Raw genomic sequence first — 25583 nt, forward strand, 5'->3', positions numbered from 1 at the left:
ACCCAGGGTGCAAGGTACAAGCCAAGAGCAAGAATCACCCAAATACAGCTTCAAGGAGATCAGATGTCCATTGTTAGTCAGCGCTCAGCTGGGAGTTTTCTACAGCAATGAAATGGGCTTTGCTTCCTTAAGATTAACTTCACACTCCCATAAAATCTTACTGACTTCTGATAGCTTACTTTCACTTGTTTTCCTTTTACTTACAAAGACTAGTGAGGTTTACAGGGTTTTTCCTCCCTTACTTGAATTAAGTTTCCCTTCACTTTTGAATTCCTTGATTTACTCCCCTTATTTTTCTACAAATACAAGTGCTGTTTATCAGCCTTTTACTCCCCTAATATATCTTCCCTGAAAAACCCCACTCCAATTCTCGGTTTGACTCATGTTCTCCAAAATGATCATGCCAATTTCATCCCACTCCCTGGGCCTGAAGAAGCTCGTTCACTCAGTATGCCAAATAGCCTCTTCATCTTTCCTAAATATTCTTCTTGTGGTTCATTTTGGTGCAGGTGTCCAAGAATGATCTCATCACTGTTCTTATGAGTTCAGCCAAATAGTTCAATGGAATAAAACAGTTTATGTCTAACTTTCATTTTTAGTTTCTTGGTAAATATCTACTGTTTCATTCCACTGAATATATTTTTTCATGACCTGAAGCAGCTGCCCATATGCTAAAAAGGAAATGGAGAATAAAAAGGGAAGCAGAAGAATAGTGGCATTTGCCCATGTGGTTCAAGAAACTGGGGCTCAGTCATGCTGGGCTGCTGGCTTTGTGACATCTCCCACCTTTATCTTCTTCACCTCTACCACCTGACCTCTCTCTCCCCCATTGTCAGGCAGACCAGGGCACTTTCCTAACTTGGCCCAATAAAGGCCCACAGACATGTCCTAAATCTAACAGACACACTTCTATAGGACAAATGCTGTGATAGACAGTGTAAGGGGCCAGGCAGGAGAAAAAACAACCCCAGAACTTCCTAATCTGGGTCAGTTTTGCAGGTAGCTGAAGGAGGAGTCATACAACAGAAAGGCCTATGCTAACGGGCCATTCCTCTAACCTTGGATTCTGTGACAGAGTGCAGAGGAGGTTTGGTGAGGCAATGAATGCCCCGGGCCACATGGTAGTATACACATGGTCTTCAAAGTCAGACAAAATTCCTGCTCCATTACTTTTTTTGTGTGTCTTTAACCACATTACCTAAACTGGGCAGGTGAGACTAATTTCCTTGTGTCTCTCACAGGGATGTTATGAGGATTAAATAGTTTACATGGAACACCTAACACAGTGTTTGCATATGGTAAGGTCTCCATGAATGCTTATTCCTTCTCTACCTGAAGGATGAGCAGGCCTAAAAAAGAAAGCATAACCCATAAAGTATAGAATACCACCTGCTAAGGAATTCAGTTGAAGAACAGCCAAGTGATGTAGTGATACCACCTGGCGCTTGGATTAGAAGAGACTTAGGTTTGGATCCCAACTCCCCCATCCATTACCAGGGTGAGCCTGTTACTTCTGTACAAATAGGAATAGAAGGTGTTCTGCAGGGACACAATGAGGATGAAAGGTTAGGAGGCAAGGAAAAGTGTCTAGTAAGTAGCTGATTATTTTAGAGAAGTATAAATTTGCAGCATTGGGAAATTGATGATTAATTTTATGTGTCCACTTGCCTGGCCTAAGCCCCCCCACCCCCACCCCAGGTAGCTGGTAAAACATTTATCAAGGGTCTAGCTAAGCTGCGCCACGGTATTGCTGCCTCAGCATCCATTTTGTTTGGCCAAGTGGCCTGCAGGGACCTGCAGCTGACACCAGCCTCTCCAGCAAGGGCATGCTCCAGTCAGCAGCCTGCAGGGTCACAAGCAAATTTAAGTTCCTGACATGACCTCCGGATCGGCCCTTGTGATCAACAAGCTCCCCTCCCTTCCAGCACCTGGATGCCTTATGGGCCCTTTAGATAGACTACCCACCCCCCACCGGGGCTTACCAAGATCCCTTTTTTTGGTTTGAATTGACCAGCCTGGCCCTAGCCCAGGAACCTGAATAAAGGCCTGTATTTAGGCCCTGCCTCTCTCTTTGTCTGCGCTCTGCCTTGATCTCCCCAAGTGGCCCCTTAAGGCCGTGTACTTCCTCCAGGACCTGTGAGTCCCAGACTTCCCTATTTCAAGTTCTCTTGTGGTCAGTTGTGGCACTGAGGCTCACCATCCTGCACTGTGCTCCGCTTAACAAATGTTAATTTAACAAACCATAACAACATTATTTCCGGGTGTGTCTAGGAGTGTACTCCTGGAAGAGAATAGCATTTGAATTGGTGGGCTGAGTGAAGATCAGCCTCACCACTGTGGGTTGGCATCATCCAATGCATTGAGGGGCTGAAGAGAAAAGGGAAGGACAGGTGAACTCTTTCTCTGGAGAATGCAAACTAATATAGAGAGCGTCTTGGATATCGCTTGTCTTAACTGGTCACCCAACCTCCAAACCCCTACTTGATCTGTCCTTTGACTGCTCTCCACAGCAGCCCAACATCTGGTCATCCCAGGTGTGGCATCTTCTCCAGAAAGTCCCCCACCCCCACCCAATCTGCCACACCAGGCTGCACGTCCTTCTCACGGCGCCCTCCGAGTCTTAGGCATACCTCTCTTGCAGGTGATGACGCCTTCCTGCCCAGACTAAGCTGCCTGGGTGCTCCCTCATCCCCTCCCTGGCCCTTGGGGGCCCCAGTGTCTGTCGAACTGAACTGAAGCCTGCTTCATTCACCTTCATTCCATGTTCACATGGTAGATTTGAGTGATCGACTACTATAAGGCAAGGTGTAGGAAGGTCACCACCTTAGGTGTGGCAACAGCTAAGGATGATTAAGAGGGACGTGGTTATGTTTGTTTCTGCATTGCTTTCTAATTATTCCGGGTATGTTCGTCTTACAAATTTGTCATTTCAAGATTGAGATTTAATAAAGCTATTGACAAGGACTCAGGGAAGTAATTAAGGTTATGCATAAGAATGTTCACCTACACACTATTTCTAATAGCGAAATATTGAAAACAATTGAAATGTCCAATATTCAAATATATTCACACCCATATATGCATGTTTTAACACATTATGGTATGACTAAAGATATACTACTATTCAGACATCATAAATAAGACAGAAGAACTTCTAAATAAGACAGAAGTATTTCTAAAATACTAACTGAACAGAACAGTTTACAAAGCAGTAAGGAGAGTTTAACAGTATTTTTTATTAAAGAAAAACATGTACATAAAAACCTGGAATGATTTATAAGTTGTTAAAAAAAAAGGTTTTGTAGCAGGGTTGCAGGTGGTATAATTCTCTTCAACTTGTTTATCTATATTTTTTCATTTTCTACCATATGCATGTATTGCTTTAGAGGTAAGAAAAAAAACCTTAAAATTTAAGAAAGGAAAATAGCTCATAGGAGCCAAATAGCTGGCTCTACTGAACTGTCCATGATGGTTATTTGAAAGCCGTGATCTAAATAACCCCTGCCTAATTGTTCTCTGTTGTGCCCTATGGTCTCTGCCTCAGCTCCCGAGTGCCAGACACATTGAACTCTCTGCGAAGGTCTGAAGTCCTCTAGGCTTTCATGCCTTCAAACGGGCAGCTCTCCCAAGTTTTCCAATCCCCGGTCCCTCCAGCTCACCCCACTTCAAGACCCAGCTCAGGCATCACCCCTCCGGGAAGTCTTCCCTGACATCTTCCATCTCTCTGTCCCTAAGCGTCCATTCCAGGTGTCTCCATGGCTGGCCTCGATCAAAACCTTCACCATATTGTGTTGCATTCATTTAAGTGTCTAGATTATAGGGGTTTCCAAGACATTGAGTGGATCCTTCATCTCTCTCTTCTCAGATTCTAGCAAAATGTCTGGGGCAGAATAAGTACAATGAACAGATATGGAGGAAGGAGGGCTGGCAGTAAGAACCAGATCAAAGAGTTTGGGACAGAAGCAAACATTTTTCTGATTCAGAGTGAGAAAACTCATAAGATACCCTGGTGTATTTTATTTCTGAGACCTTGAAAGACAGAGAGCTTTCAGGCACACACCATTAAGAAAATAAATTAGAAGGAATTTGGCACAGTAGGCTTCTGAGAATAATACTGCATTTTCTCAAAATGCACTAATGATCCAATTTGGGGCATAAGATACTGGTGTTTGATATCTTCTTCACTTCCTTTCCAACCTCAGTGTTGATTTTGAAAGCTACATTCTGAAAAATCTATGTTCCCTGGAATATATATGCAAAAATCCTTGAAATAACTGGAGATCAAACACAATATTTTTTAAATGCACCAAAAGAAAGATGGGGTAGCAATACTAATATAAGACAAAATATACTTTTAAGTAAAAAATTGTTGCAAGAGACAAAAGGAACATTACTTATGGATAAGAAGGTCAATCCATCAAGAATATATAACAATATAAACACATGCACACCAAAAAGAGAACAAAATTAATGAAGCAAAAATTGATAGAATTGAGGGGAGAAATACATAACTTGATAATAATTGTTGCAGACTTTAATACTCCACTTTCAATAATGGACAGAAAATCTAGACAGCAGGTAACTGTGTGGGTGGCTCAGTCGGTTAAGTGTCTGCCTTCAGCATAGGTCATGATCCTGGGGTCCCGGAATGGAGTCCCACATCGGGCTCTCTGAGCAGCAGGGAGTCTGCTTCTCCCTCTCCCTCTGCCTGCCGCTCCACCGCTTGTGCTCTCTCTATCAGATAAATAAATAAAATCTTAAAAAAAAAAGAAAACCTAGACAGCAGATCAACAAGAAAACAGACTCAGAAAACAGCCTTGGACATCACTATAAATCACTCAGAGCTAACAGACATCTAGAACAACCTGCCCAACAAGAACAGATACACAATTTTCTCAAGTGCCCATGAAACATTCCCCAGAACTGACCATATGTGAGGACCCAAAACAATTCTTAATAAATTTTAAAAGACTGAGATCGTACAAAGTATCTTCTCTGACCACTGTGAAGTGAAATGAGAAATCAATAGCATTCACAAACATGTGGAAATTTAAGAACACATTCTTAGAAGTCAATGGGTCAAAGAAGAAATCACAAGGAATATTAGAAAATATTTGAAGATGAATAAAAAATCAAACCACAACATGCCAAGACTCATGGGATGCAGCAAAAGCAGTGCTCAGAGAAATTTTATACCTGTAAGCAACCACATTAAAAAAAGAAAGACATCAAATCAAGAACTTAACTTTCCACCTTAAGGAAACAGAAAAAGAAGAGCAAACTAAACCTACAGTTGGTAGAATAAAGGAAATAATAAAGATTAGAGTGTATATAAACAAGATAAAGTATCCAGACAATTATCTGACAAATTATCTAGACTATGAAAAACAGAGAGAAGACTTAAATTACTAAAATCAGAAACAAAAGTGGGGACATTACTACTGATCTTTTCTGTATATCTACTTCCATAATAAAAGGATTATAAGGGAATAAGATAAACAATTGTATGCCAACTAATAAGATAACCTAGATGAAATGAACAAATTCCTAGAAATACACAAATTGCCAAAAGTGACTCAAGAAGAAATAGAAAAAGGAGAGAGATACCACTTTTTTTTATTTTTAGTTCTGCCTTTTGTTGTATGATTTCCTTACTGGTTAAGCTAAAACTCTGGGACAAGGTTGGATGGGAGAGATACCATGTTTATGGATTGGAAGAGTCAACACTGGAAGTTATCCATCCTCCCAAAATTGATCTCTAAATTCCACACCATCCCATACAAAATCCCCAACACATTTTTTGTAGACATTGATGAGTTTTTTCTAAAATATATATGATTATTCAAAGGACATAGATCAGTTCAAATAAATTGCTGAAGGAAGAACAAAATAGAAGCACTCACATGACTGGATTTCAAGACTTACTCTAAAGCTGTAATATTCAGTATGGTGTGGTACTGGCATAAGAACAGACAAACAGATCAAAGAAGAATAGAGAATTCAAAAATAAACCTAATGCAAACTGATTTCTAACAAATGCATCAATGCACTTATAGGGCAAAGGAAAACCTTTTCAACAATCTCTCTTGCAGACATGAACAGACATTTTTCCAAAGAAGACATTCAAATGGCCAACAGACACATGAAAAACTGCTCAACATCGCTCGGCGTCAGGGAAATCCAAATCAAAACCTCAATGAGATACCACCTCACACCAGCCAGAATGGCTAAAATTAACAAGTCAGGAAAGGACAGATGTTGGCGGGGATGTGGAGAAAGGGGAACCCTCCTACACTGTTGGTGGGAATGCAAGCTGGTGCAGCCACTCCGGAAAACAGTATGGAGGTTCCTCAAACAGTTGAAAATCGAGCTACCCTATGACCCAGCAATTGCACTACTGGGTATTTACCCGAAAGATACAAATGTAGTGATCTGAAGGGGTATGTGCACCCCAATGTTTATAGCAGCAATGTCCACAATAGCCAAACTATAGAAAGAGCCAAGATGTTTATCAACAGATGAATGGATAAAGAAGATGTGTATACACACACACACACACACACACACACTGGAATATTATGCAGCCATCAAAAAAAACCCAAAATCTTGTCATTTGCGACAACGTGGATAGAACTAGAGGGTATTATGCTAAGCGAAGTAAGTCAATCAGAGAAAGACATGTATATGATCTCACTGATATGAGGAATTCTTAATCTCAGGAAACAAACTGAGGGTTGCTGGAGTGGTGGGGGGTGGGAGGGATGGGGTGGCTGGGTGATGGACATTGGGGAGGGTATGTGCTCTGGTGAGTGCTGTGAATTGTATAAGACTGTTGAATCACTGTTATCTGAAACAAATAATACATTATATGGTAAAAAAAAAAAAAAGATAGTAGGAAGGGAAAAACGAAGGGGGGGAATCAGAGGGGGAAACGAACCATGAGAGACTATGGACTCTGAGAAACAAACTGAGGGTTCTAGAGGGGAGGGGTTAGCCTGGTGATGGATATTAAAGAGGGCATGTATTGAATGGAGCACTGCGTGCTATACGCAAACAATGAATCGTGGAACACTACAACAAAAACTAATGATGTAATGTATGGTGATTGATATAACATAATAAAATAAAATTTAAAAAAACAAACTCTCTTGCAAGAATTGGAAAAATATATGAAAAAACAATGAACTCAAACTTACACCTTGCATAAAAATTCATTTGAGACAGATCATAGATCCAAATGTGAAAGCTAAAACTATGAAACATAGAACAAAACAAATCTTGATCTTAGAACATAGAAAGCACTAATAATCATAAAAGAAAAAACTGATGAATTGGACTTCATCAAAGTTAAAATCTGCTCATCACAAGTTAACAAAAAAAGGGGTGCCTGACGGGCTCAGTCAGAAGAGCATGTGACTCTTGATCCTGGGGTTATGAGTTTGAGCACCACGTTGGGTGTAGAGGTTACTTACATAAATAAATAAGAAAATTTGCAGTTATTTAGCTTTTAAATAAAGAGATCAATACTGATTTATTCACTCGCTCATTTATTCATTCAACAAATGTCTTAGGTACCTTTCTAAGTTTCTAGAAATCAATAGGATTCAAAATAAGATTCTGATCTCATGAAGCTTACATTCTAGGGAGAAAGAGAGAGCCTCGAAATACAGCTGAGGGGGAAGAGACTAGGAGGTGGCAGGGATCAGAATGGAGGGGGACAATACAAAAGCCTTCTTTGAGCAGGGATGTTTGAGGAGAGATCTATCAATAACAGCATCAATGAAGAATGCTAAATAAGACCTGGAGAGAAAAAGCATTCTGGGTAGAGGATTGGGCAAGTGTAAAGAGAGATCTGTGGGTCTGGCGAGAATGTGGCAGGTTGGAGGAAAGCCATATAGAAAGTAAAGGGGGCACCTCCTAAAAAGAAGATCAGACACAGGTATTTAGCCCCCACTCCCACCTCCAAACCAAAAGGGGCCCTTGCCAATGACTGACAGGTGTGGGAGTTCAAAAGTCCCACTGAAGGCAATTTACAGTCCAGACATCCCGCAGGGGTCAAGCTGAAATGGCAACATCACTTGCCTTTACCCCTTCCCTAGTTGTGCTCTCACACCCTCACTGCATCAAGTACTTCTTCCCCCAGGGTCTGCTTCTCAGGGAGCCGGACCTGCGTCAGGCTGGCCCAGCCTTGTAGGGCCAAATAAGGAGTTTGGATTCTGTTCTAAATAAGGTGAAATTCACTAGATAGTTAAGAACATGGGCTAAGTCAGACTGTTGTAATTCTGTGCCCTTATCAGCTGTGTGACCTTGGACACATCATCTAACTCTCTGTGCTTCTGTTTCCTCATCTGTAAAATAAGGACAAGAATAGCACCTTATGTTCCTATTCTTACGGGGATGAAATCAGTCAATATATGAAAAGCACTTATAATTGTGACTGGCCGGGTAAGTTTATTCTTCAAGTGTGGTAGTAATGTAATTTATGATTTTTTAAAAGATCACTGGCTGCTATGTGGCAAACCATCTCCAGGAGGGCAAGCTAGAGGCAAGGAAACCAGTTCGGCAGCTATTGCCGTGGTGCAGGCAAAAGATTGGTTTGGACCAAAGGAGATAATGAGAAGTGGCCAGATTTAGGCTATCATCGAACTTGGTGATGAATTATACATGACTTGCAAGGCAGGGAAAGAATCAAGGACAATAGAGAAAGCAACAAGCAAGGGCTTGCGGAAGGAAAGTGATCAAGTTCTGTTTGGGTCATGGTTCTGATCCCTCAGTGAAGATGCCTGGTTGTGGCTGGGTGGATGAGCCAAAAGTTTGAGAAGACAAGGATGGATGGTATTAACAAACATTCAAATACATTTCAGAGGTAACACTGAAAGGGTCACTTTTGGCTATCATTCCTTAGATTTTTTTAAAAAGATGAAATGGAATAATTCTTAAAGGATTAATTTAATCCTACAAATAATCTTAATTAAATTGACTGAGACCAATGGTTAAAGAATTGAAATGTAGCCCATAAGCAAAAAAATATTTCAAACAGCTAGTTTGTGGCTACTCTCTACCCAAGAAGAGACCTCGAGGTGTTGTCTAGTTCTAAATTAAAGGTACATTCTTTTAAGAAAGGTCAAAGGACTAAACAAATTTTAAATCATGATTACATGTCCAAGGACTCTCTTCAAAGTCACTGCCATACTTTGCTGTTACCCAAGTATGCCAATGTTCCTGTTTGGAGACCAAACCCTCTTATTTCTATCAGCACGGCTCTGTAGATTATAAACTGCAGTTCCTTCAGATAGAATTTCAAGCAGCCTTCACAAAACAACCATCTAAAAGAGGACAAAAATAATTTCCAAAACATAGTCATCTATAATTTTATGCACAAAAATACCGTAACCAATAGTCTCTGTGTGCAGTTTCCCAAACGTTGCCCAGGACCTGCCTCAGTCATCCGGGCCCCAACCTATGCCTGAGGCCTCACACATCCACCTTCCCTGACCCCCAGTCAGACAGATGTGTGGAAAGGGCAGCAGCTGACCTTGCGTGCCTTCACTCTGGACTTCTTAGCAAATTAAATATGTAGACTTTCAACTTTGAGCACCAAGCCTTCCAGCCTCTCACAAGTTAAGAGGAAGATCAAGTACAGTTTCATACCCATATGTGTTTCATATCTCATCACTTCCCAACCCAGCTCCTTTACCACAGACAAGTTAATTTCTTGATACTCCTCACACAGGGCTGTACCTTGGATGACAACCCATCAATCCTGAAATGACATTCTACTCTTCCTTCATTATCTAGAGCCTTCCCTGCCTTCTGTTTTAAATTTGTTTCTTCTGAGAAGAGTCCATAATTAACCTGCTTACTCTTGGTGCTATTTTCCCCAGTCATTCACTGTAAATGTCCACTCTGTCCAAATTCAGCTCCATTCTCATCTCCTCTGTGAAGACTTGTTTGGCTTCCTGGATGCATTTAGACATTCCTTTCCCACCACACCCTGAACACATATAGTTGCAGTAGATACCATGCTTCTTCATAGTTCTTCATAAATTAGCGGCTCTTCACCAAGACCGTATACTCTTCATCAACAGGAGTTGAATCGAAATAACCTGAATACCTCACAATATGAGATTATTTATTTATTCTTTTAGTCTTTTAGTCAAATATTTATTGAGTAGCTACTATGGGTCAGACATAGTTCTTGGATTAGGTGAAACAATCTAAAGGGACAACAATAAGGATCAGTTGAAATAGTCCAGGACTAAGGGATTAAATGGAACAGATTATTTGTTAGCTACAAAGGATCATCAATCATTTTAAATAAATTATAGTGAGCTAAAGATAATACATGTGCAGTATTACCTCATTTATGGACTCATATGTGCATATATAGAATAAATAGACATAAGACAGGAGTCATTTTCCACTTCGAGTTGAATGACCCAAGGCAGACCAGTGAGAGATCCTCCCTCAGATTTTTTCTGCTATAGTAGATGCAAGGTTCTCTCCTGCCTTTGGAGTAAATCTGGACTTGCTTGGGCATGGGAAGACAGCTTCTGTGGTGTGATGTAAAGAAGCCAAGCAGACCCAAGCATGTGAGCATGAAAGAGAGAGAGAGAGAGAGGGACAGAGATTGCCCCGCCCCATGGTAATAATTACCTGCAAGTCCAATCCCTAAATTGTCTGGAGCTGTTCTCCAATTCTGTGAATTATCCCAGTGTCCTTTGAATAAAGTCTCTCTTTTTTCCTTAACCTAGTTATAGTTGGGGTTGGTCATTTGCCAATATAGAATTCCTAAATACACATATAGCCAAATTTGAGATTCTATAAGACCTCACTGAGGTAAAGGTATGCTTTTACAGCTAGGCAAGAAAAACTCCAAGGTACATTTTTTAAATCATGGCGTGATTCTGGAGTTTTGTATAATCATTTTGTCTGGATTTTTCCAAAGTAGGTTACATAAAAGGCCTTATTCATTTGTTTTTAAGCATAAACTTCCTTCAAATGAAGTAAAAAAAATTCATAACTCAGTTGGAGTAAATACATCAATAAATCAGAGATTAAGTTTCTTGCCTCATTTATCTGTCCAAAACTAATCAACATCAGTTGATTCATTCTATTCAAGACTAAATCATGCAGCTATAAAAATCCTTCCAAGTCACTGATGCTAGGTTGTTAACAAAATATCCAGCTTGTGACCAGAATCCACCTAGTCCATTTATCACCATGTTCTTAGAGACACAGAGGACTTCCAATCCCTGGATTTTATATCTCTGTTTTTCTAACAGCAACAAAAGGAGAATGGTGAAGGAAGAAGTAGGGAGGCATCAGGCTAGATGAGAAAAAGAGATGAGAAGATAAAGAATTCAGATAAGGGATGTTTATTACACGGTCAGCAAAAGCATCCTGTGGTTCATCCATCAGTTGGAATCTTTTCAGTAAACATCTATTACTAAAATCACCAGCGTAATTCTATAATACCCTCATGAGCTAGCTGCTCTCCGATTTCAACAAAATTGAGAAAAGTCTTTTTCTCATAAGAGTCAGCTTCACTCTTCTGAATGTTTCACCTCTGCCTCCTCACCTAATTCTCCTGCTTGCGATTATCAACAACAGATGCCAACTGACCGACTCTTTCCGAGACTTTTAGATCATTTATAAGTTTACAGGCTCAAAAAAAAAAAAAAAGAAAAAATATCAGTTCACAGGCTCATTCCTGGCTGTTTGCTTTCGAAATAACTCAATTCCCCTTGCAGTAAAGAACACTTTCCACCTAAAGAAAAAGTGACTTGTAAGCATGTGAGGGTTTCTGCATTGTCAGACAGGGTAAGATTATGGAAACCTAAAATATGTTCTATGGAGGGGCGCCTGGGTGGCTCAGCCGGGTAAGCGGTGGATGCTTGATTTCAGCTCAGGTCATGATCTCAGGGTTGTGAATTTGAGCCCCACATCAGGCACCACGCTGGACGTGGAGCCTGCTTAAGATTCTCTCTCTCCCTTTCTCTCTCCCTCTCTCTAAAATATATATATATATATGTATATTTTTAATGGAGTAGCTGGTAGTAGAAAGTAACTGCCCACGCTTTTCCTCTCTCTCCCCTTTGCCTTATGTGGTAGCAGTTTCTACATGGCCTTATGTCACATTAACATCTATCAATCCATGTCCATTAACATCTAACAATCCCCTAATCCACAGTAAATAACAAATCAAGCAAAGTCATACTCCCCTCTGCACCCCCAGAAAATCAGAATCAGAGAATGGGATTAACCCAAGCAGGCCAGCTCAGGAAGACACCCAATCTTTCTGTCCCATTTCTGTGTCTAGGGAAAAAAAAACAAACAATTTTTTTACAGTCTCCCTTTGTGATCCTAAATAATCCTCAAAGATTATTCTTTATCTGTACCCCCCACCCCCCAAATAAAAGCGGCTCTCCTTGGGCTTTGGTCGGGTTCATTTACAAATGTTCTCCTAGGGATGTTAATTAACACATAGAAGCCACTTGGCCCTTCAGTGTTGAGCAACTGCTAAATCTGTGGCTTCTTTCTGTGGATGGCCTAAGAAATCAAAGATGGCATTTGCAATAGCCACTATTATGCCAGAAAGATTTTGTTTGCTTGCTGGTTTTGTTTTGTCTTTTAATTGCTCGTATAGGCCTTTCCATTCTGAGGCTAAAAACCAAACCCCCAAAATTCTTCTCCACACGTTTCATTTGCAGTACCCATAAATTTAGTGAGCTCCTCTCTCCACTAGGGCCCCAGGAAGGACTTATTGTGCCAGGAAGTAGGTCTCTCTACTTCCTCAAAGGCCGGGTCTCTGGGAGAAGCAGTTTGGATGGGGTGCTCAGGCTGTGCCTCATTCCAGAAAGTGGCTTCTGAGCAGAGGCTTCAAACAGGGGAGGAAACTGATTCTGCGGATTTGGGGGTCAGGTCAGGTGGGGAGGACATTCCAGGCAGAGAGGAGAGTCAGAAGGGAAGTTCCCAAGTCACAACAGCAAAATCTTCTGCGGGACTGGAAGACAGTGAGTGAGGGGGCAGGGTTCAGCATTGAGGCCAAATGTGTCACGCACCTGCCAGGATGTTTCCAGAATGGGGAACTGAGGCAGTAATACTCGTTTGATCTAACCCCCCCTCTATGACAAAAGGGAAAATTTAAAGGGGATTAAACATGAAAGGAAAAGAAAAGCTTTTTAATCAAATTGTAAATGACATGGTTTTTACTCCCCCTCTCCCTTGTTTCTGATGGATTAGCAATAAATACAAGGAAGCAGCCACACGCAGTTCCTGCTATAACTCCTCCTGAGAGATTGTTTGCTTCCTTCCGTTTTTCAGAAATTAGAATTGCAAGGGAAAATAAAATAAGAGCCCTGAATCGGAACGCACTTTTTCACAAGTATTATTTGTGTTATCATGCGATCATTATTTCACCGAGCAAACATTTACGCCACGGGCAAGTTACGCGGGGCGTATAGTGTGGGATCAAAGCCCGGGTAACAGAACGATTGTGACACAAGATTGAAAATGAAAGGGCCGTGAGAAGGATTTTTTTTAAAGAAAATACAATGGGGCTTCAGAGAAAAGCAAGACTCCTTCTTGTGGAGATGTCTTCACGTAGGAGGTACTTTCCAAACCGTATACTGAGAGCTGTGCAGGTCCTGGGGAGATGGAAAGGCGGAAAGCCTGTGAGGCTGCGGCAAGCTCGCATTTTTCAAAGACCGAACCTCCCCCGTGATCCAATACAACCCAACCGTGACCTTGCCACGCCTCCCCCCGAGGGCTCTCTGTCCCCTCCCCTTGACCTTGGGGGTTGTGACTGTTCTGACAGAAGTGAAGCTGCAGGGACACCACTTCCTTCTAGTAGGTTCTCTTGGGGTGCTTGCTTTTGGGGGGGAAGCTAGCTTCCATGTAAAACATCTGACTTGAGACCACCGTGTTGCTGAGGCTCGCGGGCTGTCTGCACCAACTGCCGCAAATCATGCAAGAGCCCAGCCCGGTGGAAGCTACTGTGACTGCGGGGAGAACTTCCCTAATCCTGACCCGCCCTGTGGCAGCCGCGAAGTCTTGGGGTATGACGTAGCAGTAATAAGTGGAACGGATATATACGGTTTAGTGGTTTTTTTCAATATGGGTAATGGTGAACCTGTAGATGTTAATAAAGGTAGAAGCCATTGGTGACAATTTAGGGCTCCCATTCTCCTCCATTTCGGCGTGCTAATATGCCGACAAGGAGGGAACTTACTCTTGGTTGTAGACATTCACCAGCACACCCCCAGATGAAACTGTGCCGTGTCGCAGGCAGCATGGAATCACAGGATGCGCCCTGGGAACGTTCAGAAAAGCAGACCCCAGTTCCGTGCCCTGGCAGCCATAGGAAAGTCAGCTAGACTCTCTGAGCCCCTCTATTAATTTACCTGCCCCCCCCAAAATACACAAACGCACTTTAGAACCTATAAGCGTTATTCAGTGGTACAGGTTTAAAAAATTATTTTAATTACATAAATTCATTCATGTAGTTTAAAATCAAATAGTACCAAAGGCCTGCCATGAAATACAGTGTTTTCTCCACCCCCCTCTCAAACTCCCTCTCCTGCTCCCTGCAGATAATCGCATTTAACTTTTAGCCGGGTTTTTCTAGTAATTACCATCATAGTCATGCTTATTCCAAAATTTAATAATGCATCATGATAATGAAGAGATGGCTCTTTCATACTCCCGTATTTTCCTCCCTTATCCTCCCAAATGTCTGTTCTTGTTTAAATCATTAATCGGTATTTACATCAAGGTTCTTATATTAATATTGTTCATTGCAAAGCCAAATAGGACACTAATAACACCCCCTCCCCACCCCACCTTTCTCGGACAGCTTTTTATTTTCCCTTGAATAAATAACCACTTCATTATTAAACTTGCAAAACACTCCATGTGTTTTAATGCTTTCATGATTCTCCATCCTATCCACTGCCATACTACCTGTTCTGTTTACTTCTTCACCTGCTCTGCTAGACCTTTCCACCTTCCTGATTCCATCTGGACTACATGCTGTCTAGAGCTGCTCTCCTCCTAGGATTTTTCTGTTTTTCATGGATTAAAGCCATATTCTTCGGGATCCAATTTCTTCCTATTATTTGCTCTGTAATTTTGCTGGTGCATACCTTCCGCTGGCGTCTTAGGACAGATTACATTGAAGGTAAGCTTTCTAAATCCCTACATAACTGTGCATTCATTGTTCCAGGAACTCAATAGGATCTTTAAAGCTGAAGGCTCATGTTCAGTTCTGGGACATATTCTTCTATTATTTCTTTAAAAATTTCCTGCCCTCCACTTCCATTATTTTCTTTTTGGAACTCCTCTTAGTCTGATGTTGGACTTTTGTACTTGATCTTTTCAATATTTTACTCTTGTCTTTAAAATTTTCATTTCTTTGTCATTTTGCACTACTTTGGGGTCATTTCTTTGACTTTATTTTTCAAACATTTTACTAAACAAGAATCACATTGTTGATGTCCAAGAATTTTTTAATATTCTCTGTTCTTTTTTGAGTTTGTGTGTATTTAATTTCTGGCACAATCTGTTTTTCCTGGTTCGCTTTTCTCTTTATTTATTTTATTCTTTCTGTTTCATGTTGAGTGCTTTCTTCAAATATTTTTTGATGTTTGGCTGTCCATATTTAAGAGAAAAGTACTTAAAAACTGGTAAAAAATTATATGTATGGGATCATCTTATAAAGGACAAGCCATACCTTCTGCTGACTGGCTGGGAAGCCAGTCATTTTGCTAGGGGATCCACCCCAAAAGTCAGTGGGTGAGATCGGTACTTTGGGAGCCATTCAGAGACTTTCAAATAGGAAAAAAAAAAAAATCTTCCCTTTTCCCACCAGGGAGACAGATGTTACCTGCTGACAGAGTGAAGAGGCTGCTGAGAAATGACAGGAAGTTTGTAGACAGAATTCCACTTGAGCCCCTGTGTTCATCCCTGTGTCTCACCCCCTGCCCTTTGCTTTATGTAGTGCCCCCAAGTTCCACCTCCTTCTCTTTCAAGTTCTCCCAAAAGTAAACCTTCCATCTCTGGCCTGGGAGTGGGGGCAGGTTGTGAACATTCTCTATGATTAAGTAGATTGTCTAATGATTTGACAAAAACCTATTTATGTCATTGAACAAAATCAGTTTAAATGAATACCCATTATGTATTTAATATTGCAGGATGTAATGCTTGCAACTACCCAATCCATACATTAGAGAGCTTTATGCTCAAAAATCCACTTCTCTGGAGCACCTGGGTGGCTCAAGTCCGTTAAGCATCTGCCTTCAGCTCAGGTCATGATCCTGGGATCAGGCCCTGCGTAGGCTCCCTGCTCAGCCGAATGCCTGCTTCTCCCTCCCCTCTGCCCTCCCCCCCCACTTGTGTTCTCATGCTCTCTCGTGCTCTCTCTCTCTCTCGTGCTTGCTCTCTCTCAAATAAATAAATGAGATCTTAAAAAAAAATCTTTTCTCCAGCCTCTGTGATCACTCCATGTGGGGAAATCCCATTATCTAGAAGCAGCACTGCAATGGGAGGTGAAACCTGGAGAAAGCCTCAGTGCTGGTCGAGAACCTCGGGCAGGAAATGATGGACCAGGCGTGCTGGAAAGCTTTGGAGTCGGGCCTCTCGCAGATGAGCCAGATGCTGTAGGTCAGAGGTTATGGACTCAAAATCCATAGAGAAGATTTGTTTGGTCTTTGTCATACTTAAAAAAAATTTTTTGAGATAGCTTTAAAAATCAGGAAATTTCACACAAAATTCTGAATTTCTAGCTGCTTTTGAAATCACAAAGATTCTGGCAGGACCATATCTCATCCCTCCTGACAGGGATTTGGCTGTGGCAAATGCTCATCAAAGGCCCCAAGCTTTCCTACCACTGGCCCACTTCATGCAATTAAAAAAATCTTTTCGTCCCTATTATATATTACACTTTGCAGCTACCCAGCAGATCATGAATTTATCAAGATACCAACCCATGTATCATTCTGAGCTTCCTCAGCAGAACTGTATCTATACAGGGGTGCCTCGGTGGCTCAGTAGGTTAAGCATCTGCCTTTGGCTCAGGTCATGATCCCAGGTCCTGGGATCAAGTCCCGCATCATTGGGGTCCCTGCTCAGCGGGAAGTCTGCTTCTCCCTCTGCCCTTCCCCCCTGCTCATTTTTTCTCTCTCTCAAATAAATAAAATCTTAAAAAAAAGAACTGTATCTATATGAAATAAAATCTAAGATTACAAACTGCATATATTCGTTGTATTGTAGGTACAGGCACTCCATAAAATTTGATTGATTGAATTTACTTATGTAAAAGAAATATATTTCTAAAATCAGTTTATTACTCCAACATAACAAAGTTGATATGAAAATCAACATTGCATTCTGAGGTCATAGACTCTGATCATTTCAAGTCTCTGACTTCCTAAATCCCCTACACCTGTTGGGTCTCCTTGATTTTTTTCCTGTCACCAGCATTTTTGGGTCTGTTACCTCTTGCCCTCTATTATATCTATCTTCAGACTATGACGTTTTCTTGAACTTGAATTACTAATTATTGCAAGAGGAAAGCACATCAGGAGTCTGCATGCCATTCCAAATTCATCATCTCCAAGAGGGACCGAGCAAAAGAATTTGCAATTACGATCCTGAAACAGTCATCAGTTACTTTGAAGGATCATGGAAAATATAATGCTTGAAAACTGAACTTTTTTTTAATTTTAAAAAGGAAGAAAATGTGGATTTTGGAAATAACTGACCCAGGACCAAAGTTATGTAAGGCTTAATACAATTACGTCAGCACTGAGGAAGAGAAGATATGGGGGAAGCAATATGGGTTCATAACATATAGCTGCCCAACTAGCCTCAAATAATTTTTATGGTGTTGTATAGCTTATCTAGGAATACAATAGATGTATCTCTCTGTGTAATAATTTTGACAATTACTATAACTTCTTGTGATATTCTTGGGGTCAAAAAGAAGAAAAGTAAGAATTCGTTCTATCCTCTAACTATCTATCTTATCATAGTACTGTCTGCTTGAATAATTGAGGCTGGAAAGCTATATTTTAAGAGTATTCATTGATTAAACAAAAATTTACTGGTTGCTTACTGTCAAACACTGACAGATGTTTGCAACATTGATTAATAGGAGATGTCCCGCTGAGAGAAGGTGACTAACAACATCCCAAACAGATGACTCACAGCCCTATTTCTTTTCAACATTTTTATCATCAAAAGGATGAAAATTCACAAAGCATTAATCTGAAAATTTGGAAATGCTGCAAAAAAAGCTCGATGCAAAAAGAGTCCTACAGACTGAAATGCTATAAATATGTGCTATAACTAACAAAATTAAGTTTTAAAATGATGATAAAAATTTCTTTTTCCTTTTTATTTTTATGCAACTTCTAACAACAATCACAGTTCTCTGCCCTACTCCCCTTCCCCAATCTCCCCAGTTCCTCTTTGCAGAGGTAAACACCATTGACTCTTCTGATTTTTGAAACTTACACATTTTTACACTTCCATACTTACAACAGCATTCACTGACTTCCTGTTATGGGAAGTGAGGACTTAGCTCTCTTCCCTAGCCAATTCAGCTCTACAGCAGGTTTGGGTTTGAATAACTACTCTTCCATACTGACATTATTCTGCCAACATGACTATTACTCACAGCTGGGCTGTACAACGTGGTAATTAAGACTCTGTTTTCTTTCTTATTTTTGTTTTCCTTCAAGTTAATAATTGCATTGCTTTTTCATTTCCTTGGTTTTCTTTGTGCCTGTGGCTAATTCTTCCCACACTTTCCAATAGCCTGTCAACAGAAATTTCTACAAGTTCATATCAGCCTCCAAAAATTTTCTTGGAAACACACTTCTAGAATCTTCTCCCCTTCTGGAATGGTTGCTCTTAGTTCTGCTACACAGTCGACTTCCTCTGTAGACAATTCTTCATCACGTTCCTCGGTTAGACCTACAATTTTGTCTTCTTCCTTCTTCCTTCTTGTCTCCGCCATGTTCCTCATAAAGGGTTCATGGAAGATTTATTTTTTGGGAGACTGAATATCCTGAAATCTCATTACTTTACCTTCATAAATGACTGGTAGTTTAAATAAATCTCAAAATCTGGTTGGAAATATATATTAAAAAAAATTCTGGTTGGAAATAATTTTCATTCCCTTCCTCTGAATGGCATTCCTCACTGGTGTTTGTGGTAACCATGAAAATGCACTGCTAGGTTCTCCTGCTATGAGAAGCATAACCGACAGGCACCAGTTGTTGCCCTTTTGGACCCACCACTTCACTGGCCCTGAGGTCCTGAGGTCGTGCTTGTCACGGGCTACTTTCCCTTATGAATGAACAAGGCAGGGGTACTAATGCAGACCCATACCTGCAGGATGGTGACCACTTCAATAGGCAATGTTGGCTCAAGGGCTCCTCACTGGCCTGGCTGGATCTTTCTTAGACCTGTACAGCCATCTGAGACTCTTCCCAGCGAAACCTATTTCTTGCCCACTCTCTTTCACAGGTGTTGGGCATGTGTCATGGTCTAAAGGCTCTGCCTTCTGTGGCTCCTTCCTCTTTATCCTTCACAGTTGTTTCCTTGAACAAATGTTTTGCACATCTAATCCTGTCTTGACATTTGCATCTCAGAAGACCTAAACAAACACAAGTGAGGTTTCACTTCCTGGAGGGCAAAGAAGATGCCATTCTGAGTGATATTTAAGGGGTAGATAATTTCCCGGCACAAGATGGTATCCCGATTGCCAAATATTTCACCAGTGGAACCTGGGGAAATGTCCTGGCGGAGGGGAATGCCATTGTAGGTTCAATGATCCAGGCGTTCCAATGGCTACAAGGAGAGGGGAATCGATCGGTTCCTGCTGTACTGTACTGAGACGCCACAGAGAGATCATGAGAAGCCAAAGGCCTTTACCAAGCAGTCAAAGACTCAATATGGAGCCAGAGGGTCTCACTGGTAGCTCACAGAGAGGCCCTTATCTCCCACAGTGGAAGTATACGCACAACTTAGCCTCACACCTAGGACCTGGTAGAGATGCAGAGCTCCCGGGATGTTGAAATGCTCAACCAGGGTAGATCTGTTATACCAGAGTCAGAGCCCTGGCTGTGAAAACCTAAGACTCTGAAACATGGGAAGTAGTTGCTGGGATCTTCAGACTCCTTGGAACGCATGGAGACTACAGAGGTGGCTTGCTCTGCCCTCGTTAGAGACAGTACGTCCCTATGCTGAAGAGGCCTCACCCTTCAAAGGCAGTAGTGCCTTCCTCAGGAGCTGACAGGCCACTAACGAGGGTTAAATCCTGTGGTTAAAACCTGGAGACAGCTGGGCTTGACAGAGGAGGAAAGACATTATATTCAAGATTTAGAATATACTAGCAAGAACACAAGAGGTACCACTGGGATTGAATTTTGAGGGCCCTTGACTAAGGGACTGGAATATAAGACTGCACAAGACAGAGTTCATTGACTAGGGGGCACTTTCTCTAAAAATGTGTGTTAATGCTCTGGCAAGGACCCCAGGAGATAGAGCAAACCTGCTGCTAGAATGGTCCTGAGAAGCCTAGAAAAAGTGATGGCCAATGGCAGAAATGCTTGAGCTTCCTTGACAGCTGATAGAGGAAGGAATACAAGAAGCCGAGAGAAGTAGGCCTGCTGGAATAAATATATTATGTAAAGCCAAACAATCCACCAGAGTTCTGTGTCTCATATGAGCACCAGAGGGAGACACACCATTCACCAAGGCCATCAGGAATATGCTAGTGAGGGGGCACCAGCATCACTAAGAAATTTAGTGGCACTTTTCTGCAGGCCAGGGCTGACAGTCGGAGAGGCCATCACAGAGCTGGGCTTGTTACCATCCATGGAGGCCATGAGTCTCGTTAACATCTGTCACCACACATAGTTACAGTTCTTTTTCTTCTGATGAGAACTTTTAAGATCTACATTCTTAGCAATTTTCAAATATTTAATAGAGTGTTAGGAACTATAGTTGCCATACTGTATATTACATTCCATGACCTATTTGCTAACTGGAAGTTTGTATCTTTTGGCTGAGGGTTTTTTTTGGTTTTGGGGGCTGTTCTTTTTTTTACCTTTTTCTCCATGCATATTCTCGGTTTCTCCAAGTTTCCTTCAGAGATAGTTGATTTTTTTGTTGTTGTTTCTTCATTTGTGTGGTTCTCAATCTTCATGTTGGAGGCTTTCCTCAGATGTTGGTTGATCTTTGATTGTCTACTCAAATTTAAGAAGGAGAAACAAAAAACCTGATTGGAAGGTCTGAGTGTGTGGGTGGGGTTTGTAGACTTTGGGTCTCACTGTAGTAGGGATCTGTCTCAAGCAATTGTTGTGGAACTGGTAAGATCAGCATCTTAGGGCTTTCCACCTGAGCTCATCTAATTCCCCGGAGAAGACTCTTCCATCCCTACTTCGAGAGTAAGCCTTGCTGCCAGCATCCACAGAGCCCGGTAGAAGAAGAGGGTGAGCAGGGGGCAGGGGGCCCAGGGGTGTCTCAGCTTTCAGCTGCAGATGTTTACTTAATCCTTGTTTTCCACATAGGCTCATGCCCTCAAATGTGCCTGACATCCCTCAGCCCAGACACTTCCCATTCTATACTCTCCAGAAAATTAACCTCTTGTTTTCTCCTGAACGGAGAAGGGGCAGATGCGCAGCAGTGAGGAGAAGGGGGTGATCTAGAAATCTAGTTCTTTCTTAAACAGCTTTCAACCAATTCTTACATGAGCGCTTAACGCCCTTCTCTGGTTCCTGAGCATCTGGTCTTGCTACTCTCGGAGCCGTAGCAATCACAGGACTGGTTCTTGGTCTCTCCCACTGCCAACTGAACAGTCCGCCTTCTCCAGCCTGCTCAGTCAATAACACTCGTCCATCTGCTTTTTCAGCCCTCAAAGCTTTGCTGCTACTCTGCTCTCTCCACTGCATGGGTCTTTCTCCCCCTCCCTTCCCTCCTTCTCTCCTGCCCTCAGTTCTTCCTCAGCCTTCTTTCTTTAAGCTTCTTTACTACAGTTTGATGGGGTTTCAAGAGAGAAAAAAAAAAATTTAATGGGTAAACTCAATTTGCCATCTTTTCCCAGAAACGCTATTTCTCCATCACAAAAGTAATGCATTTTGCTTATAGAAAAATTAGAAAATCCAGATAACCAGAAAGAAAAAAAATCATCTGCAATCCCGCCGTCCAGAAATAACCCACTGTTAACTTTGTTCCTTTCCCATTTCATGGACAGGGTGCATTCTTTCATTCCTGCAACAAACACCTGTATGCTCCCTCTCTCTGGGCCTTGGGAGGCTCTGGGTATAAAATAGAAAGCAAGCTAAACGTGGTTCCTGGCATCTCAAAGCTGAGGTCTGTTGAGGGAAGACAAACAAACAAATCACTTCAATAAAATGGGTCAAGTATTATTAGAGAAGGATTTTATGGGAGGAGAAAGGAGGAATACCAAATCTAGGTTCGGGCATGTCAGGAAGGGGCTAGAGAGCCCCGCACAGCCCAAGAACTGTAAAGTGCATACAACTTATCACGCTTATTTATCAGCAGAGCTAGGTAAGAAGCACAACGTTAACTGGCATTCTTCTCTTAACAACATATCACGTGCAGCTTCTTCATCACCATACATCAATTTTCTAATAGCTAAATACTACTCCATGGTACACATGTATGGCTATTCCTTTAACTGATCACCTTAATATATTTCGGTAATTTCCATTTTTCAAGGATTATCCACCATCTGTGGTAACCCTCTTCTTTGCACAGTGAAGATGAAATTTACTAAGATGAAGAGTTCAAAAATAAACAACAAAAGGAGAGTTCACGAGAGATCTGGTTCACCAGCAACTCACATGGGGAAACATTAAAGCACCTGGGAAGTTTTAGCTGATGACAAATCCAGTCTGCAGGGAGGTCACAGCCAAAACGTCCCAGACGGCATTAACATAGGTCAGCGTTCAGAACCAGAAATGTACACTGAACATCTGCGGCAACTAAAATTTGTTCGGTACATCAGATTTTAAGAGAGGCCTTGGCAAATTCTAGGTTTACTTTTCCAGCTTCTTTACCTCCTTTTCTCCTGATGCTTCAGCCATTCCGAGTCCTGACCCTGTGCGGCGAATGGCCACCTCGTCTCATCTGTCCTGACAGCACGCTGCTCTCCCAGATCGCCACTAGCCCCTCCTATGTCGGGTGCCTGCCCTCCAGCCCGAGCAATATGAGCCCACACCTACGTTTGTACCTGAAGTTGTCCCGGAACGCCACCGTGCCCATTCAGCCCCACGTCGCCTATGGCCACCTTCTCACTACACGGACAGAACTGAGTACTTGCGACACACACTGCATGACCCCCAAAGCCTAAAACCTAGCCCTCTTCAAGAAAGCTTGCCAGCCCCTGATCTCATCAGTATCGTTTTCCCTGACTCCCCCCCAAAACTCTTACCCATCCCTCCTTTCTTGGCACCCTCACCGTTCCTGGTACTATTTATATTAAGGCACTTATACATTATTTGACAACTATCTCTCCCCGACTCATCTATAAGTGACTTGAGGGCGGGGGTCTTACCTTATCCTTCTTTTGGTGGCAATGTGAGACCCACCACCCTTAAACTGCCAACCACCAGCCCCCGCCCCCCCCCAACACCAGCCTCTTATATAGCCGGGGCAAGCCTGCAGACTCAGAGAGAAGCCTTTTGTCCTCTGTGGGTGCAGGGAGGCTTTGAAATGTAACCCTGGCCAGGAAGGGGTGGAAAGGGCATGGGGATTGGCTCACAGCAAACACAGCCCCCATGACGCAAACAGGAGGAAACGGAATCTCTCATGCAGCCTAAAAAGTATGCTTTGAAAATATCCATGCTACAACTTTTGTTTGACTTCAGATAATTTCATGGAGGATGCACCTGAGCCCTGAGCGAAAGACCCTACCACCATTGCCCCACTTCTGCTGAGCCCCCGAAGAAAGGCCTGACATGGAGTAAAGAGATGCCAACACCAGGGAAGAACTAGGGTCACTGATAGAAGGGGCTCAAGGGAGAAGACCACGTGATAAGGAATCCAGAGAGAAGGGGACATTATGTGCGAAGGAGGCGGAGCATCCCCAAAAGGCCGGCAGGAGCCTGGAGGCCAAGTACATTCCCTACCACCCCCCACCTCCCCTGTGGCTTTGGAACCATCCCCTGGGCCCTTACAAAAAGAACCTGTAGATATAGCCAGGGGTCCCTATTCTCTTCAGGACCCCGAGCCTGGATACTTCAGGCCCCTTATCCTCAGTCATCTATGCCCGTCTCCAGCTCCTTGTGCAGGCTGCTGGGGCGGAGACAGGTCCAACTGCTCTGCTCCTCCAAGACCATGACCCAACCCCCACCCAGCCCCCACCAGGGATCAACTTTTCCAGGTCCCACTTCACCTTACCCTCCCGCGTCAGAAGATACAGAGGCCTCTCTAGGGTCGCATTTGCATTCTCAGAATTCAGCAACGTGCCTGCCTGCCACAGTGCAGCCTCCCAAGAAATGGGCCTTGGCTAAATGTCCAGCTCCCTCTGGTTCTTCTCAGGGCCGACTTCAGCATGAAAAGAAAATACTTAGGAAGAACAGAGTGGCCTTTTCAGATATTTGAAAGGCTGTCTCGTCCGAAAGCAGTTAGTTTTATTCTTCGAGATTTGGAAAGGCCAAGAGCCAGCCACAGGTGACTCCTGTCCTAAAGCCCAGAAATGAGCGGCAGGCTTCCCGTTCAATATAAAAGATAAAACTGAGTGGGTTACCTGCGAGCATTTAAGCTCCTCTTGCTGCAAACAGTGGAGCAGAAGCTAGAGGACCCCCGTAGGGTCACTGCAAGCAGTTTGTCCCCAGAAGAAATCTGATCTGGGATTATCCCCAGGCCCTTGTATTTCCAACATTCTACTTGTCAAATAAAGGTGCACTATAGACATGGGAAATAGTATTTGCTTAACCATTGTATTTAAACTTGACGTGTGTCCCTGCTTTCAGTTTATTTTGAGTATTTCATCAAACCACAAAGATAATGGTTCGTGGATGATGTTCTGACATCCATACTTCAAACAAGAAAAAAATCTATTCAGAGACCATAGGTCACTAAATATTTATCTTTAGTTTAGTCAAAATATCAAATTAGCACAGTCATAAACTTTAGTATACTTCTTTTAAACACCATGCTGGGTCCAACTAAAGGTATTGGGTAATGTGTTTTATGTAAAATAGGTTATTTCAAAAATGATTTGAATTGGTCAAGTGCTATTGAAATAATCGCAAAGACTTCATTCCATAGGGTACTAACCAGCTGCAAGTGAAGAAGTTAAGTGGGCAACAATTTCTAAAGTGTTTGTCTAATTCCTTTCTTCTAAATAGCTTAAGAGGACCATTTCCCAAGTGCTTTCACTTTTTTTATTATTACAATTGACAATAAATTCATACCTCACCTTTGCAGAATTCTTTACATTTTTCAAAACATGTTGACATTCATGATTTTGTTTTCCTTCTCACAATATATCTGGGAGGTTGGCCGTGTGGCAGAGATCACTGGTTGTCCTGAATGATCTGTTC

At 42.1% G+C, this 25583-nt stretch overlaps 1 protein-coding gene across 2 annotated transcripts in view; it reads right to left on the bottom strand.

Moving 5' to 3' along the window:
• The window catches only part of KL (klotho), a 43741-nt gene that overhangs the window by 11284 nt on the left and 6874 nt on the right, over window positions 1-25583 (bottom strand). The gene's annotated exons all lie outside the window — the stretch shown is intronic.

This window comes from Callorhinus ursinus, unplaced genomic scaffold (genome assembly GCF_003265705.2).
Source record: "Callorhinus ursinus isolate GAN/ISIS: 27379988/994484 unplaced genomic scaffold, GSC_fseal_2.0 scaffold7, whole genome shotgun sequence".
Taxonomy (NCBI): domain Eukaryota; kingdom Metazoa; phylum Chordata; class Mammalia; order Carnivora; family Otariidae; genus Callorhinus; species Callorhinus ursinus.